This window comes from Melopsittacus undulatus, chromosome 1 (genome assembly GCF_012275295.1).
Source record: "Melopsittacus undulatus isolate bMelUnd1 chromosome 1, bMelUnd1.mat.Z, whole genome shotgun sequence".
Taxonomy (NCBI): domain Eukaryota; kingdom Metazoa; phylum Chordata; class Aves; order Psittaciformes; family Psittaculidae; genus Melopsittacus; species Melopsittacus undulatus.
This window is the reverse complement of record NC_047527.1, coordinates 20,611,512-20,626,185: the sequence shown is the minus strand read 5'-3', so window position 1 is coordinate 20,626,185 and position 14,674 is coordinate 20,611,512. Positions and strand designations below refer to the sequence as shown.

Below are 14,674 nucleotides of genomic sequence, written 5' to 3'. Positions count from 1 at the left end.
TGATATGTAACAGCAATGTAAAAGTCTGGTTCCTTGTGCCTGTTGAAGCAGCCGCTTTGTATTTTCTTTTCCCTCCCTATTCACTTTTTCATCATGTAAGCAAGGCCATACATGTTAGAGAGTTGAGTACCTCAGTGTCCTGTCTCTGACAGTGATGAGCAGCAGAGGTCTAGGGAGGAATATGAATAGCAGTGAAAATGTAGAAGATCTTAGCTGCCAAGACATAGAAATTCAGGGACTTCTTGAGGCATTTTAATGGTTCTAGTGGCACTGTCCTCCCCTTTTTTAATGACTGATTTAATGCAGTTAGTGTTTTGCTGCTACTGCAACATGTGAATTGAGTCCTTTGTAGAAAAAAAGTATTTTCTTTTCATCTGTATTAAATTTGCATACTCTGACAATTTCATCAGGTACGTGCAGTTTTGTGAGATACAGTGAGTAGTGTTTTTCTGTTTGTATTTTCATACCTGACTTTATGAAGCCTTCCCTGTTTCTTTTCAGTGTTTCAAAGGATTTTTTCTGTTCCTTTGAGCATTATTCACCACTAAGCTGATCTTTCACAAAACTGTCCACAGTGCCTTTGGTTTTGGGGTAGATAAAAGCTAGTTTATGGTCTTCTACAAGTCAGGTTAGATTTTTTTTTCCCTTCTATGCATTTTTAACATTTAATATTTTCTGCCAATTCAATCATTACTGTAAAAACTTCTTTATTTTTTAGCAGTTTTCATTTTATTCTGAACAGCTGTGAAAACTGTCATACCCGTATTTGAGTCTGTTTAGAAGTCATCTATAAATATACTTAATATTATCAGCACACATCTTTTGGACCCGTGGAGGAGAAACAGGAAACTTGGAACTCAGGCATGTGTTTTTGCAATTCTACAGCCATTATTGCCCATCCAAACTTTCCAAATTCACACAATGGGTTAGTTCGTCATAAGTTGTATAATACATGTTCTAATATATCTAATACATTATCTAACACATGTTTTGATCAAAGAGCAATCTTTAGCTGATACTACTTCCTGGAATGCAGGCCTTTTCTGTTGCCTTAAAGACCCTTTTTCTTGAGTACTGAGTCTGTCTGGTAATCTTCCCTCCACCCTACAACCACTGATTCTAAGGATTGTATGAACCCCTAGTCTTTTTAATATATAATATGATGGAAGGAGAGAGAAAGGTAGAAAGCACAGTTTTCTTTGTTTTAAGTGCTTCCTTCTTCCTTCAAATGTGGTCACTAGATACTTAGTCCCTAGTAGTATAAATGCTTCTTTGAGGCTGATTGTGCTTAGTACTGTATGTATTCAAACACTTTTGCCTACTTTAATAGCCTAATTAAGCTTCTACTGAGATCACTAAGAAGTCTCCCACTGACTTCAGTAGGACACGGCTCAGACCCTGTTGTTAATTCTGTCAGAGTCTATTACCTTTCTCCATCTTTATTCACTGGTTTAGTGACTTCAAATATCCAAAAAGAATCCCAGCTTAATTTGCTGGAATTAATTTGATGTATCTTGTATTTGAACAGCTTTAAAAGTTAATAAAAATATGTGGTGGGGTGAGATAGGTAGGATGTGTAGTATGAATCTTCAAAGATATGTTGTGTAAACCTGCTGAATCCTATCCTCATACAGCTTCAATTCATAGTGAAATAAAAATTTTAAAGGAAGAGATCTATAAATCTGTATGGGGCCCTAAAACCAATTTTTATTTTGAAAACAGGAAGAAGGAATATTCCTTAGCAAACTACTCTATTTGACAAAATTGCATAAGAGGATAAAGAGGGTACATAGTTTACTGTGCTCTACAGAAGAGTTCTTATACTCTCTTACTTCAAATTGGGCATAAGGACAATTGCATGTATTGAAGAGAGATGGAATGACATCATACAGTAGATTAGGATAAATGGTAATGTTCAGGATGGGAGACAAGTGAGTAACATGTGGATTTGTGTAATCTGATCATATGCCACATTTTTATTAAAGTATCTAAAGATTCCAGTAATTAAATACTTTGATGATGCTGGATGACAGTTGTTAAAAATGGTGAGTGATAGAAAAAGTGCCAACGTGATGAAATTAATATGATGAAATATGGCTTAAAAAATGCAAGTTACTATTTCTGTGAAGAAAGATAATGAAATGCATGCTGAATTTTGAATATGCGGGTTATCGATTAGGCTGCTCAGAATGCATGTTGTTTTTGACAACTGAAGAATTGTTTTGGCCGTTCTCATCTGTCTCATATCCTGGCTCACACATTCCCACCTATACAGACACATTTTACCATCCCTTTGGGCAGATGTCTTGCAAGTAATCATTTGTAACTCCTTCAAGTCAGGCAGGCATGTTGGATGACTTCTTATGGCGTTTTAGATAGTGAGTAAATGAACAGCAGTTGAGTCAAACTGAAAGCATAGATACTGGGGACCCTGTGCTTTCTGTGCTCCCATTAGGGATTCTGCTGGGTCACAGCTTTGTGTTTTATTATTTGGTATTAGTATTTGATTATGGTAAAGAGAGCATCTGTTAATAGATTTGAGCTAATGTGTTAGTCCACTTCTACATTGCTGGACTTCTATTTCTCATAGTGAAATTACACTATGAAAGAAAGAGAATTGTTTTACACTGTTCTTCCTCATACATCTTGCAGTAGTTATTAAAAATCTATGCCCTAAATTTTGATTTTTTTTGGTTGTGTAAGGACAATTTGTTAGCTCTGCTTCTTTGTAGTATACATAGAGATTTTTTGTTTGTTTTAGCTTAAACCTAAAAAAGTTTGGTTTAGAGATACCACACAATTGCAAACAGAATTTTTACTAGTTGTTCAGACTTCTATTTTTACATTTATGCCTTTAAACACCTACACCAACTGTTTTTGAAGGCCATGTAATTAGCTCCCATAGGCAGCTTGAGCTTTTGTTTGAAGTTTCATTTAGGAGGAAATCCCTTGTGTGCCATGGTGTTTTAGGTATCTCTTACCTTCCCCTGCTGCTTGTGTTTTTTTTTTCCTTTCACTAATGACAGACTCCTGATACTTTTGCCTCTTAAGCAAATGTGGTAAAATGGTCACTGCTTGATGAAGAACTATTTCTTGGAAGTGAATTTTTAAATGAGATTACACTGTAAATTAAATAGTTCATCTTTTTTCTGCTTGGTAAGGTATTCATGTATGTGGATATTCCTACACATAAAAACATTGTCTTTTGTCTCTTACATTTTTTGGTTATGGTATGATTTTTTTTTTACTTGACAAGACCCAGTATGAAGGATAAAAGACATTAGGCATAATTTGTGAAGACATTTTACTTTGCTCGCATTCTTTTTGAATTGTTGAATGGTTGAATAGGCTTTTTATCTGAGGCACAAGTATGTTAAACTACAGTATTCATATAATGTAGAATGTAGCAAAGTATAATATAGTGCACCGTATAATAATTCCATTACCAAAAAGGTAGGAGTTTTTCCTTAATAGGAAGAAAAGGAATTTTTAATCAAGCTTTTACTGTTTGTCTTTTTTTCTGTGTTTTTCTTCCCCCTGTAAATAACTTTACAGTGAGTTAACACTCTTAGTAACTTGAAAGAACAAAATGTAGATGCTAAAATTTCAGTTGAAGCTGATGTTATTTTGAGATGAATAGCTGACTAAGGTTGCAGTCAGCTGTGAAAGCACAGTTGAGAACGCTGAGAATGATCAGAATACAAACTATTTCAGATGTCATTGTACTGTAACTAGAAGTTTTTCCTATTTTGGATTGACTGACAGCTAAGCTGGATATGCTGTATTTAAACTGGACTGAACTTTATTAAAACATGTTTTCCTCTCTGAAGAAATTGGAATTTTATTACAGGAATATTCATGTAACATATTTGCAATTCAACTTTGGATCATGTACTTGTTCCCAGTAAATGACTCCTGGACCAGTGTAGATGCTGCAACTGTTATTAAAAGTTTAGTCTTTATTTGTCTTTAAGAAATATTTTGATCTTAAAATATTCCTATTCCTTTTTTTTGTGTCCTGATAAAAGCCTTTACTTTGCAACAGTTTTATTGAATTTTGACATTGTTTGGTTTGGTTTGGGTTGTTTCTTGTTGGGTTTTTTTTGTTGACTGTAAGTATATATTATTCTGTCTTCCATAGTTTTTTATTACAAAATTAAAAATTACATTATTATGATTTTAGCATTAAAAATAGACTATTATGGAGTTTTAGTTTTCATTTTTGCTTTACATTCCCACAAAAATGTGGATTGCCTTTGAAGCATAATACTGTTTTTTTACTGTGAAAGTCTACAGGCAAACAATATTGGCACAAGTTTTCATGGAGGATGAGGAATGGAAGTTTTACCTAAGCTATTTGCCCGGATTCTGAATATTTGCCTTTCTAATCCTTATACCTGGTGGGTCTAAAAAGTAGCTGCTTACATAACTTCCCATTTTTCTCTTTCAAAAGCCAAACAAATACTTAAATTTGGATTCTAAGAATGCAGAATAATTTTGAATATTTTGCAGAATAATGTATGAATGCAGATATAATTTTTCAGTTAAGTCATTTTGGGACTATAGTACAATAGTTTCGTACCATGAGAGTGTGTGGAAATTAGGGAAGAAGGGGAGCATTCTGATTGAAGGGTGACAAGTAAGGGAAAGTTTAAAAATTGAAAACCTTTAATCAAAGTGATTTGGCTTGGTGCACATTAGGTTATAACAAAATAGGGCTTTCTTCTCAGCAGCATCACACATAGGAAATGTGTAAATGATTTGCATTTGTTTTCCTCAGAATTTTTGCAAAGTATCTCCTCTTACTAAATAACCTGACTAAAGAGAAAAAAAATTACGGAAGATCCTTATTAAGGAGGAGATGTAGCAAATCAGATAAGGCGCAACGGCTAATTTTTGATACAGCTGAGAGTGTTATTGGATATAATCTCAGTTAATAAAGAATATAATTGGTAATACGAAAATGGTTCCTTAATGACCATGTGACTTCCAAGTGTCTATTTAAGCTTTGCCTGCTTAGGGGACATGCATTTCTTGACTCACCAGCTGAGAACCTTTTAGGAAGTGCAGAAGTTGAGATACCATAATAAAGTAATACAGATTCTATGGAAATGGAATTAACTCACACAAGAACCCCTTCTTCTCTCCTGCAGTGTTTAACCATGTGTATTTAACGTAGCCCTGCATTTTGACCTTGTGAACATGAGCCAGTCAGGTTGTCAGCTCACATTAATGCTTATACTCAGTAAGATTTCTTAATGAAAGCATTCAAGTTCTGGAACAGACGTTAAGGAATGGGGTTTTCAAAACTGACTGCAAAAGATATACCCACTCAAGTCAGCAGGTAATGAGTGGTGCTTGAATATCTCTGAAAAATAATTAGTTTATATTTCACTAGCAGTTAGTTAAGAAAATTGTTATGCTTGATAGCATTTAAATAGAGCTTTTGTAAATTGGCTGGAAGTGTTCTGTTGCAAGTGGCTATTGTATTTAGGATAATAATAGAGTACTTCAGCATACTATTTAAAAACAGATATTGGCAAGCAAATCTCACATTACCTAAAATAATTGACTTTTAAGGTTTATTCTTTTGTCTTGCTTTGGCAGATCAGTTTAAAACAGGAGGCAAAAGTGTCTTCTGTTTAACAAAAATCTAGAATTTCCCATAAAACTTGCGTGCAGTGGGCTTCATTTAATTCTATGTGAAGTGGTATCAATATATTGTCACAATATTAAGGATTGTTTCATGAAGCACTGGTATATCTTAGAAATACATGTTTCTCTCAACATTTAAGGTTATGTGCATTCACAGAACAGAAGAACAATTGTATCCTGAGCTGTATCAAAAGAAGCGTGGTTGAGAGGTGATTCTGCCTCTACTCTGCTGTCATGAGACCCCCCGTGACCTTGAGTACTGCATTCAGCTCTGTAGTCCTCAATACAAGAAAGACATGGACCAGTTAGAGCAGGTGCAGAGGAAGACGAGAAAGATGATCACAGGGCTGGAGCACCTTCCTTATAAAGACAGGCTGAGAGAGCTGAGGTTCTGGGAAGACAATACAGTGGTCTTCCAGTAGTTATGGGAGGGTGTATAGGAAAGATGGGGAAGGACTTTTTATTGGGGGATGTAGTAATAATGGGGGAGTAATGGTTTTAAGTGAAAGCGAGTAGATTTAAATTAGATATTACAGAGAAATACTTTAATGTGGGGTTGGTGAGACAGTAGAACAGGTTTCTCAGAGAAGCTGTGGGTGCCCCATCCCTGAAGTGTTCAAGGCTGGGTTGGATGGGGCTTTGATAAACCCGGTCTAGTGGAAAGTGTCCCTGCCTGTGTCAGGGGGGTTGGAACTACATGAGCTTTAAGGTAACTTTGAACTCAAACCATTCTATAACTTATGATTCACTATGAAGACATTTAAAGCTCTGTAGCATATGCCGAATACTAATTTTTACTAAATTAAATAGCATAATTCTTATAATTGTAGGCAGAGCCTTGAGATATTTGTAATTCAAAGCTGGAAACTGAAAAAATCAGTGAACAATGCAAAATAATATTATAAAGTATCAACTTAAAAATCAGAACCCTCCAGGAGCACTTGAACAATTATCAGTTTCCTATCAGTTTACCAAATATCTTTAGGCTTAGGGCCATTTTTTCCAGTAAAACTTTATGAATGTTTGATAAAAAGATGTAACAGTGTATTTGCCTGCTCAAAAGTCATGAAGTGTTGTTAATATGGACTAAAAAGATACATTTTAAGTTTTAAAATATTTACTCAAGTTACATTTATACTTATATAATGTTTATGTAACAACTTTTTATTAGATCTTGATTAGTGTTTCCCGACATATAAATTATTCTGTGAAGCCACTTATTAAAATAAATTCAAAGCTCTTTGAGTTCTTTTGAAAATATTCTTTGAGACTGTTTTGGAAAATAAACCAAAACCAGCTGTGGCATTAGCAAGGAAAAAAACCTTGCTTTCAGATCCTGCTTTAAACCTGGCAAGGTCTGAGTCAATCCTCTTGTCTGCAAGTTCAGACTGGACATTTGGAGGGCAATGTCATCTTCCTGGCTGTCAGTTATTCAGAGAGAGAAAAAACGAACATTCATGCCAGATGGTCTCATACGTTTTATCAGTTATGTAGCAGTGATAGGCAGCATGTGAGTTAGGCAGCAAGAGAAACGAGATGGAGGAAAAAATATAGATGTCAGATACTTTAAGTCTTTCTTTCAAAATAATGGAATAGATGCCAGTGTAGGGGAGGGTTTCTTTGTGTTTGGGGAAGCAACATACATATTAATTCCAGCCTTGATAGTGTACAAAGAACTTATTTCTTGTTGTAAGAAAGAGATTTTATGGTTTTCTAAGATCTAATTAATCTTGAAAGATTTGAGAAATGTTAAAGATGAACCACATAGCATTTTTATGTCGTCAGTATGCTCAGACTAGCATACTGACATACATTTGTTAGCTTGAGGATTTTTGATGTTTTGAAATGCCAACTTCCAGAGTTATTACACATCCAATACTGAGAATATAATTTGGAAAATTAAATACACTGATTTTGAGAAATTTCATTATTAACTTTTTTTTTTTTTTTAAATAATCCTGTTTCCTGTTTTGGTGCTCTGCCAAGTCTTCCAGCTACCGGAACACCTGCCTCAGTGTTTTAGGAGAACTTTGTTAAAATAAGAAAATCTATGAGACTGTTTAGCATGCCACATTTTCCTCATTGTGTATGATGGGGAGTGATTATTCTGTTTTTGCAGAGTACCATTAAAGAATGGGTAATGGTTTTAACCTAAAAGAGGGGAGATTTAGATTAGATATAAGTAAGAGCTTCTTTACCATGAGGGTGGTGAGGCACTGTAACATGTTGCCCCCAGAAGCTGTGGATTCCCCATTACTGAAAGTGTTCAAGGCCAGGATGGATGTGGCTTTGATCAACCTGATCCAGTGAAAAGTGTCCTTGCCCATGGCAGCAGGGTTATGCCAAGTGATCTTTAAAGGTCCCTTCTGACCTAAACCATTCTATATTTCTGTGAAATACTGCCTGTCCTGGTAGTAAAAAAGCACCCTGTGCAATACCTCTTACTTAGTTGAAAACACCATCAAAAGGAGACCAAGATGTAGAGGGGTTTTATTAAAGAGATTTTTTTAATGTTTGATTGTATTTGGGCTTTCCAATTTATGATGTTATATAAGCAAATCAGGTGAGACCACTTGTTTTTCTGTCGCTTATTTCACAGTTTTGAACAGGGTTTTCCTATTCCTGAATTTCCTGTTTCTCTACATGATTGGTTTGCCTTTGTGTCGTTTTTTTGTTTGTTTTGATAGTGGTTTTGGTATTCTTCATTTTGCATTAGTCTCATTTAGCTTTAAAAATCTACAGTGTAAAAGTCTACATCTTAGTTGTCTAGTCTTCCTTTGCAGTAAGTGGAGAGAAATCAGCACTTCTACGGAACAATTAATCTCTTTCCATGACAGACATCTGAAATTTCTTAGACTCTACAAATACCATTTCTTTCAAGTGACTCTAAGGGGTGACTGATGACTGAGGCACATTGCTTTAGAGTGCTTAAGCTACAGCTTTCTCAAACTGGGTGAGATCACCCAGTCTCTTGGGTCTGAGGTTTGCATTTGTTTTAAATAAAATATAAAATTTAAAAAAAAGTTTGGATTTTTTTTATTTAAATGAGAATGTTAAAAAGGGGAACTATTCTGTTGTAACGTCTTCAGGCTACCTTTTTTCTGGATTTACATTTAAGTCTTAATGATGACAGCAATGATTGCTAGTTTGACTATTTTAACATGTAATGTTGAGTATCACTTTTTTTCATATTGCAAAGATGAAATATCATGCAACAGATTAATAAATGGTAACTTTACCTTGAGGTTCATCTCCCTTGGCTCCCTCCATAGTTGGTGAAGAGAAAGAGGTTTTCTACAGGATGATTCAGAGAACCTAGTTAGTTTTATGCTCTGAATTGCCCATTAGAGTTGTCTGCCTCTTTCCATTGACTGTAGAGGGAGCCTGGGGAGAGCAGATCCTCTGAGCAGACATAAAAGAGCGCTTGAATATCCCCATGTAAGTACATAGACAAAATCTAATGATCTGGAAGCACTTGAAAGTTAAGTGTGCACCTGTTAAGGTATATGCTGAAAATCTAAGTTTTTGTCCCATATCGTACAGATAGTTAACTGCAATCTATTTTCTTTGCACCCTTAAAAGCAGTATCATAATGTAGCATGTCATATGGAGTCAAGTCTGTTAATTCTTATTTTGAAGGACAGGATGATGTGGTTTCTGGTACCTGTGCTATTTAGTTTTCTGGTTCTGATTTTTTTCTAGTTACACTGAGTTTCACATGGGTTTCAAGCACATAAGAGCAAGTACACACACTCATCACATTACAGATCAGATTTTATTGCTACAGAACAGAACAAAATGTATGTAGTCATGAATTTTATCTTGATAAAAATTTCATCATGATATGAATTTTATCTTTATGTAGTCTTGATAATGTTAGGCATAGTATTTATTCACTTTTAGGTAGGTAAATGTAATTTGCTAAAATACACTTATATAGATAACTCATCAATATATTAAAGTAAAAAAAAAATGGAATCCCTGTGTATGCACTCAACATATTTTGAATTAAGTATTTAAATTTTTTAATGTCATTTGTCAGTAAAATATACAATATAAAACAGGAATAACTGGATTAATGCAATATATGGCACAATGAGCAAAATGTCATGGAAAATATTTCTTTGTTAGTGAGACTGAAATATAATGTCCCTTTGGCATCATCACTTTTATGGTCAAGTGTAATTTAATTGTAAATTTGAAAAGAAAAAAAGGTTTTAGTTATGACAAACTTTTTCATCACATTTATTAAACCCTTAGTTTAAAGATGTCTATGATGCTTCCTTGTAATTAATTTTAAACCAGCTCACAGAAGCAGAGTTAATATTTTCTCTCTTCTTCATTTTTTCTTTTCTTGGAAGGCGTTTTGTCCAGAATAAAATACTGTAAATTGTTGGGTGATTTGATATTTTGAGGTCAAGGGAGGTTGTTTGTTTGTTTGTTTTTAATATTTGAGTGAATTATTTTAAATGAAGATGAGGATGCTGGAACTTGAGTCCTCACTTTCAGGACTGACTTTTAGTTTTTCTTAAAAAGCTTTTCTCTGGGGGTTAATATGAACATTTATGGGTTACCATTTCTTTGGAAAGGCTTATAGATATGCTGCTCATTTTGGCAGAATTGTATGAGTAGTTTTTAGATGGACTTGGAGCATCCAGGTTCTGCATATCAGGTTACTGTTAGTGAGTCAGCAAAAATGGGTTGCTGATTACCAGTCATTTGAAAAAGAAAACGGATGTCAGCGCCTGTGATTCCTTGATTCATCCTGTGCATATGGAGGCTTGGTACTTCTGTCCTCACCACTGAGGAATCTCCCATCCAGATTCTGCACTGGCAAGGGAGGTGCAGGTCCTCACACTGCCCTTTTCATGCCTTGTAGGGAGTAGGGTGGGAGCAGTCAGGTACAGCCCCAACAAATATTGATGGCCTTAAGATTACATGTTGAGTGCCTGAGGTGTCTGTGCATCAAAACAATACAACCCAAAGAGCTCCAGTTACTATAAGGTAAGTAATTATTCTCTCCTTTTATCTTTTTTCCTTCTCATGACAAACAGGCAAACTGAGTAGGTCTCCATATATCAGAGAATAAAAGATATTAAGTGCAAAAGTGATGACTCCAAAAGCTAGCTGTAAAAAAATATAAAAATAAAAATCTAGAATCTTTTTTGTTACCCTGTACTCTTAAAAATAAACTACCAAAGAGTCTGTCTGCCTCTCCGTGGGTTTTTTATGTATCTCTGATGTGCAGTGGCTAAACAATAAGTAGATGAATTAAATATTTCTTTATTAAAGACATGGGTGGAGGAACTAAGTACATTTTGACACATCCAGAACTATTGCATAATATCTGGTGATTCATAGAAGGGTAAAGATAATAGTTTTCAAAAGATCTTGGTCTCCTTTGGAGGTTTTAAAATCTGTGGTCAGCCTAAATATTCTTGGAATATAATGCTCTGGTATAACTGATCCAGTACCTTAATTAATTACTGTAGCTATTTCTTCTCTTTTGGTGTCTGCACCTTGGAAAAATAAATAAAAAGCAAACTGCTTATGTGTTACTGTATATTTTCTTCTTATGATTTTAGTTTCACTGGCTTGTTCTAAGTCTGCTGAAAACCTGTGTGTTTATACAAGGCACCAAATTCTCTGAGAAATCCATCTCTGATTAGATTCTTCTGTTGTTTCTTGGCCAGATAATTGCATTTCTTAAACACAGTCAAAGATACAGGCTGAGGCATATCACTTTTGTGGTTTAGTCAGTAGACTGCATTGCATATATTGAATTGGTTAGCTGTGTCCTGTTATTAAAAGAGTCTGTAAAGGAGCATGTCTTTGTGGTACTAAGTGTGCAGTTACATTTTGTATATTCAGTGACCCAGTATTTTGTAGCATTTCATTTGAGCCATAAGAGAAAATGAACAAAGACTTTCATTATTTGATAAAAGGATCTAGTATTCCCATTCTTATTGTGTCCCTCAGAGTGAACATATATGGGTTTTTTCATTCTGCAGAGATTGAAGGGTTTTTGTAGTGAATATCAGAGTAGATGTGCAGTTGTCTCCTTTTGCTGTTCTTTCAACTGGAAAGTACAATGCAGCCCCAGCATGTACTCTCTAGTTCTGATAATGGCATAAAAAGTATGGAGCTTAATAGAATATTAACTAAATGTTATGGTTATTTTTAAAAACTGTCTATTTTGCTGCAAGAAAACCCCTTTAACGTTTAAAAAAATATATGCATTAGTAGAATATAAATCCACTTTGACATTAAACCAGCTACTGGCTACTATATATAATTATTTCATTATATTATTTATTTTGTGGAAAGATTGGTAAAATGAATGAAATAGTTTGGAAATTTTAATAATTATAATAATTTCCTCGGTGTAAAAATAATTTTGTTTCTGAATACTAGAAAAATATATTTGCATTTTGGTATATTTTCTGTTCTAAGCTGACAATAAAAGTTTGTCCAACCTCATTGGCTTAGAAGTAAGGAATGCTATGGATTTAAAAATCCGTGATGTGTAGAAACTTCAAATTAATGAATTCGCTGAAGTATGATTTTCAAGAGAGAAAATAAAAGTACAAATTTCGAAGGCTTTATAAGCCTGAGGATTGTACTTCAGGGACATGCTGAATTTCGATAGTTGAGAAATTTCCATATAAATGTCTTTGGAAATGTGACAGATGTAGGTGCAAGATTCCAAAGGAGGTAAGGAAGCATCTTTTCTTCTCTCCCTCTTGGGTTTTTGATCCAGCAGTCATGTTACGCCCTGCACAATGTCCCCATTAGATCCTGAGAAGAAAAACAGTTGCAGTTTTTTTGGTGCACGTTTAAGCTTACCTTTGTTTCAGAAGTATTTTGCAAATACTTATAAATTGTTTTCTATTTCAAAATTAAAGTAATCAGGGATTTAGGAAAATATATTTTAACTCTAAAAATATTTCTTGCTATGCTTGCTTTTATATTTATTACTGAAAACATAACAAGTATCTATTTTATTGAATGTAATGTGGTAAAATACTAATATTTTGATTTATGTAAAGTTATAGGTCTTGATCCATATAGAGTGGCTTACACTGAAACTGTCCTGTGGCATTGTAAACACTCTACTGGTTAAATAATTTGAAACTTTTTTAAATTTATGGCATGGTTGCCCATTGTCGCAGCCAGCTTTCGTCTCACTGACAGGTCTCTGGATGTATTTTAAAACTTGGCAGCATCTTTTGGCCATGCCTGAAATTACAACTTAAGTTATTTCTGTTTGGACATCTTCATCCTAAAAATCAAGCTCCCAACCAGTACTTACTTTTAGCTACATAAAATAAAGGCTGAAGTTATCCATATATGGACTCTTTTTTTTCTGACATACTGGTTTTCATCAGAAAATATAGTTTAGTGTGAGATTCAGCAATCAGATAAATCTTGTTTATGGCCTGTCTTTTTGTTTGTTTGTTTCTGTTGTTGGGTTTTTTTTTTCTTTTGTTTATTTGTTTTAGTTGTTTGTGGTTTTTTGGTTTTGGTTTGTTTTTTTTTTTCCCCCAGATTAAAGGGTCTGGGATTCTTTAGCAGATGCTATGTTGTTTTCAATAGTGATCTTGGTAGGACATAGTCAAAGTTAATAAATGTCAGATTAAGCTTTTTTATAAATGCATCATTTTGCATTTTCCTATTTTTTTTTGTATTCTTATTACAGCAACAGCAAAGAGTAAATGAAAAGTTTTAGTAAAGGCAGTTGCAACTGAAAAACAAATCAGGGAATAATTATTTCCTGGTGTCAGTTCTCCTTCTGAAAAAAAAAAAAAAAGCAAACAACCCAGCTTTAAGCCTTGTTGAAATCTTTTGAATTCTCTGGGTGTGACTGAGGATATGGACTTAATTTCATGATTTTCATTTACAACAGGTTTTCTAACTTACTGGTCCTGATAGTTATCCTGACTGGATAACTTTTGTGTTGTTAAACACTGCTATAGAATGTCTGACAGGAATTTTGCCTCTCAAGGAACGAGTAGCAAATTCTTCAAAGATGAGGCAAAACATGTTCTGTAGTCATAGTACAGAAAATTTCTAATGATGCTAGAATAGTTTTTACTCTTTGTGATAAAATCTTAAAAAAACCCCAAAACTATTTATTAAAACAGTAGCTGGAATATAAGAACAATCTTTATTTCAACCCTTCACTTTTTTATTTGTTTTATTTTCTAAACTGAATATTCTAAAAGAATATTCAGACTTTTTAGTGTTTTCCCATATTATGATTTATTCTGAAAAAAAAAATCATATTGCCAGGACTTATTATATTAAGGAAGATTTATAGTGAACATTTTTTTTACATAGATTTTTGAAGTTCAGGCTGCTATTTGTCTGGGTGTTAAGGAAAAGTTATAAATAGGTTTTAAATCCCCAACAGCAGCATTTCTACTGAGATATAAGAAGGAAGAGGTTTTTCTGGCAAAGATAATCTGCCTGAAAGTAATGGTTTGTGGAAAAGCCATGAAATCTGGACTCAGATATTGGGCACTTTTGACAGTCTCAGGCTCTTAGCTGGAGTAAACTTGGTGGAATCACAACCACTAAATAGGTTTCCTAATGTAATGAAGGGACCCTCATTTACAGTAGATGCAGATTGTGCTCCACATGCTCTCTTGCTTCTCTTTTCCCCCAGCATTTTATTTGAAGTTTTGCAGATCTGTGCTGCTCTCTTTGTTCTCTCTCTCCATTCCTGCTTATGCTGAAGGCATAAAGGAGTAATCCGAAGGTGGTCACAATCTGGATGTGTAGTAGCTCATCCATTACATAACTTATTTTCTGAAAATTTTGGGATGCTTGATTCATATATCCCTCTCCTTTGCATTATCTGTCTGAATTCCAAATAAATGTTTTACCATTGCCATGGACCTATGTCTTTTTTATCCATTTGCTACTAAAGTAACAAATTCAAAAGACTTAAATGTTATTTCTAAGCAGAGTAAATGTACATTGCTGTTATATGTGTTGTGGCTTCCATACAAGAGAA

General features: G+C 34.3%; 1 protein-coding gene across 21 annotated transcripts in view; it reads left to right on the top strand.

Moving 5' to 3' along the window:
* RIMS2 (regulating synaptic membrane exocytosis 2) overlaps positions 1-14,674 on the top strand; it is a 443,898-nt gene that overhangs the window by 161,711 nt on the left and 267,513 nt on the right. The gene's annotated exons all lie outside the window — the stretch shown is intronic.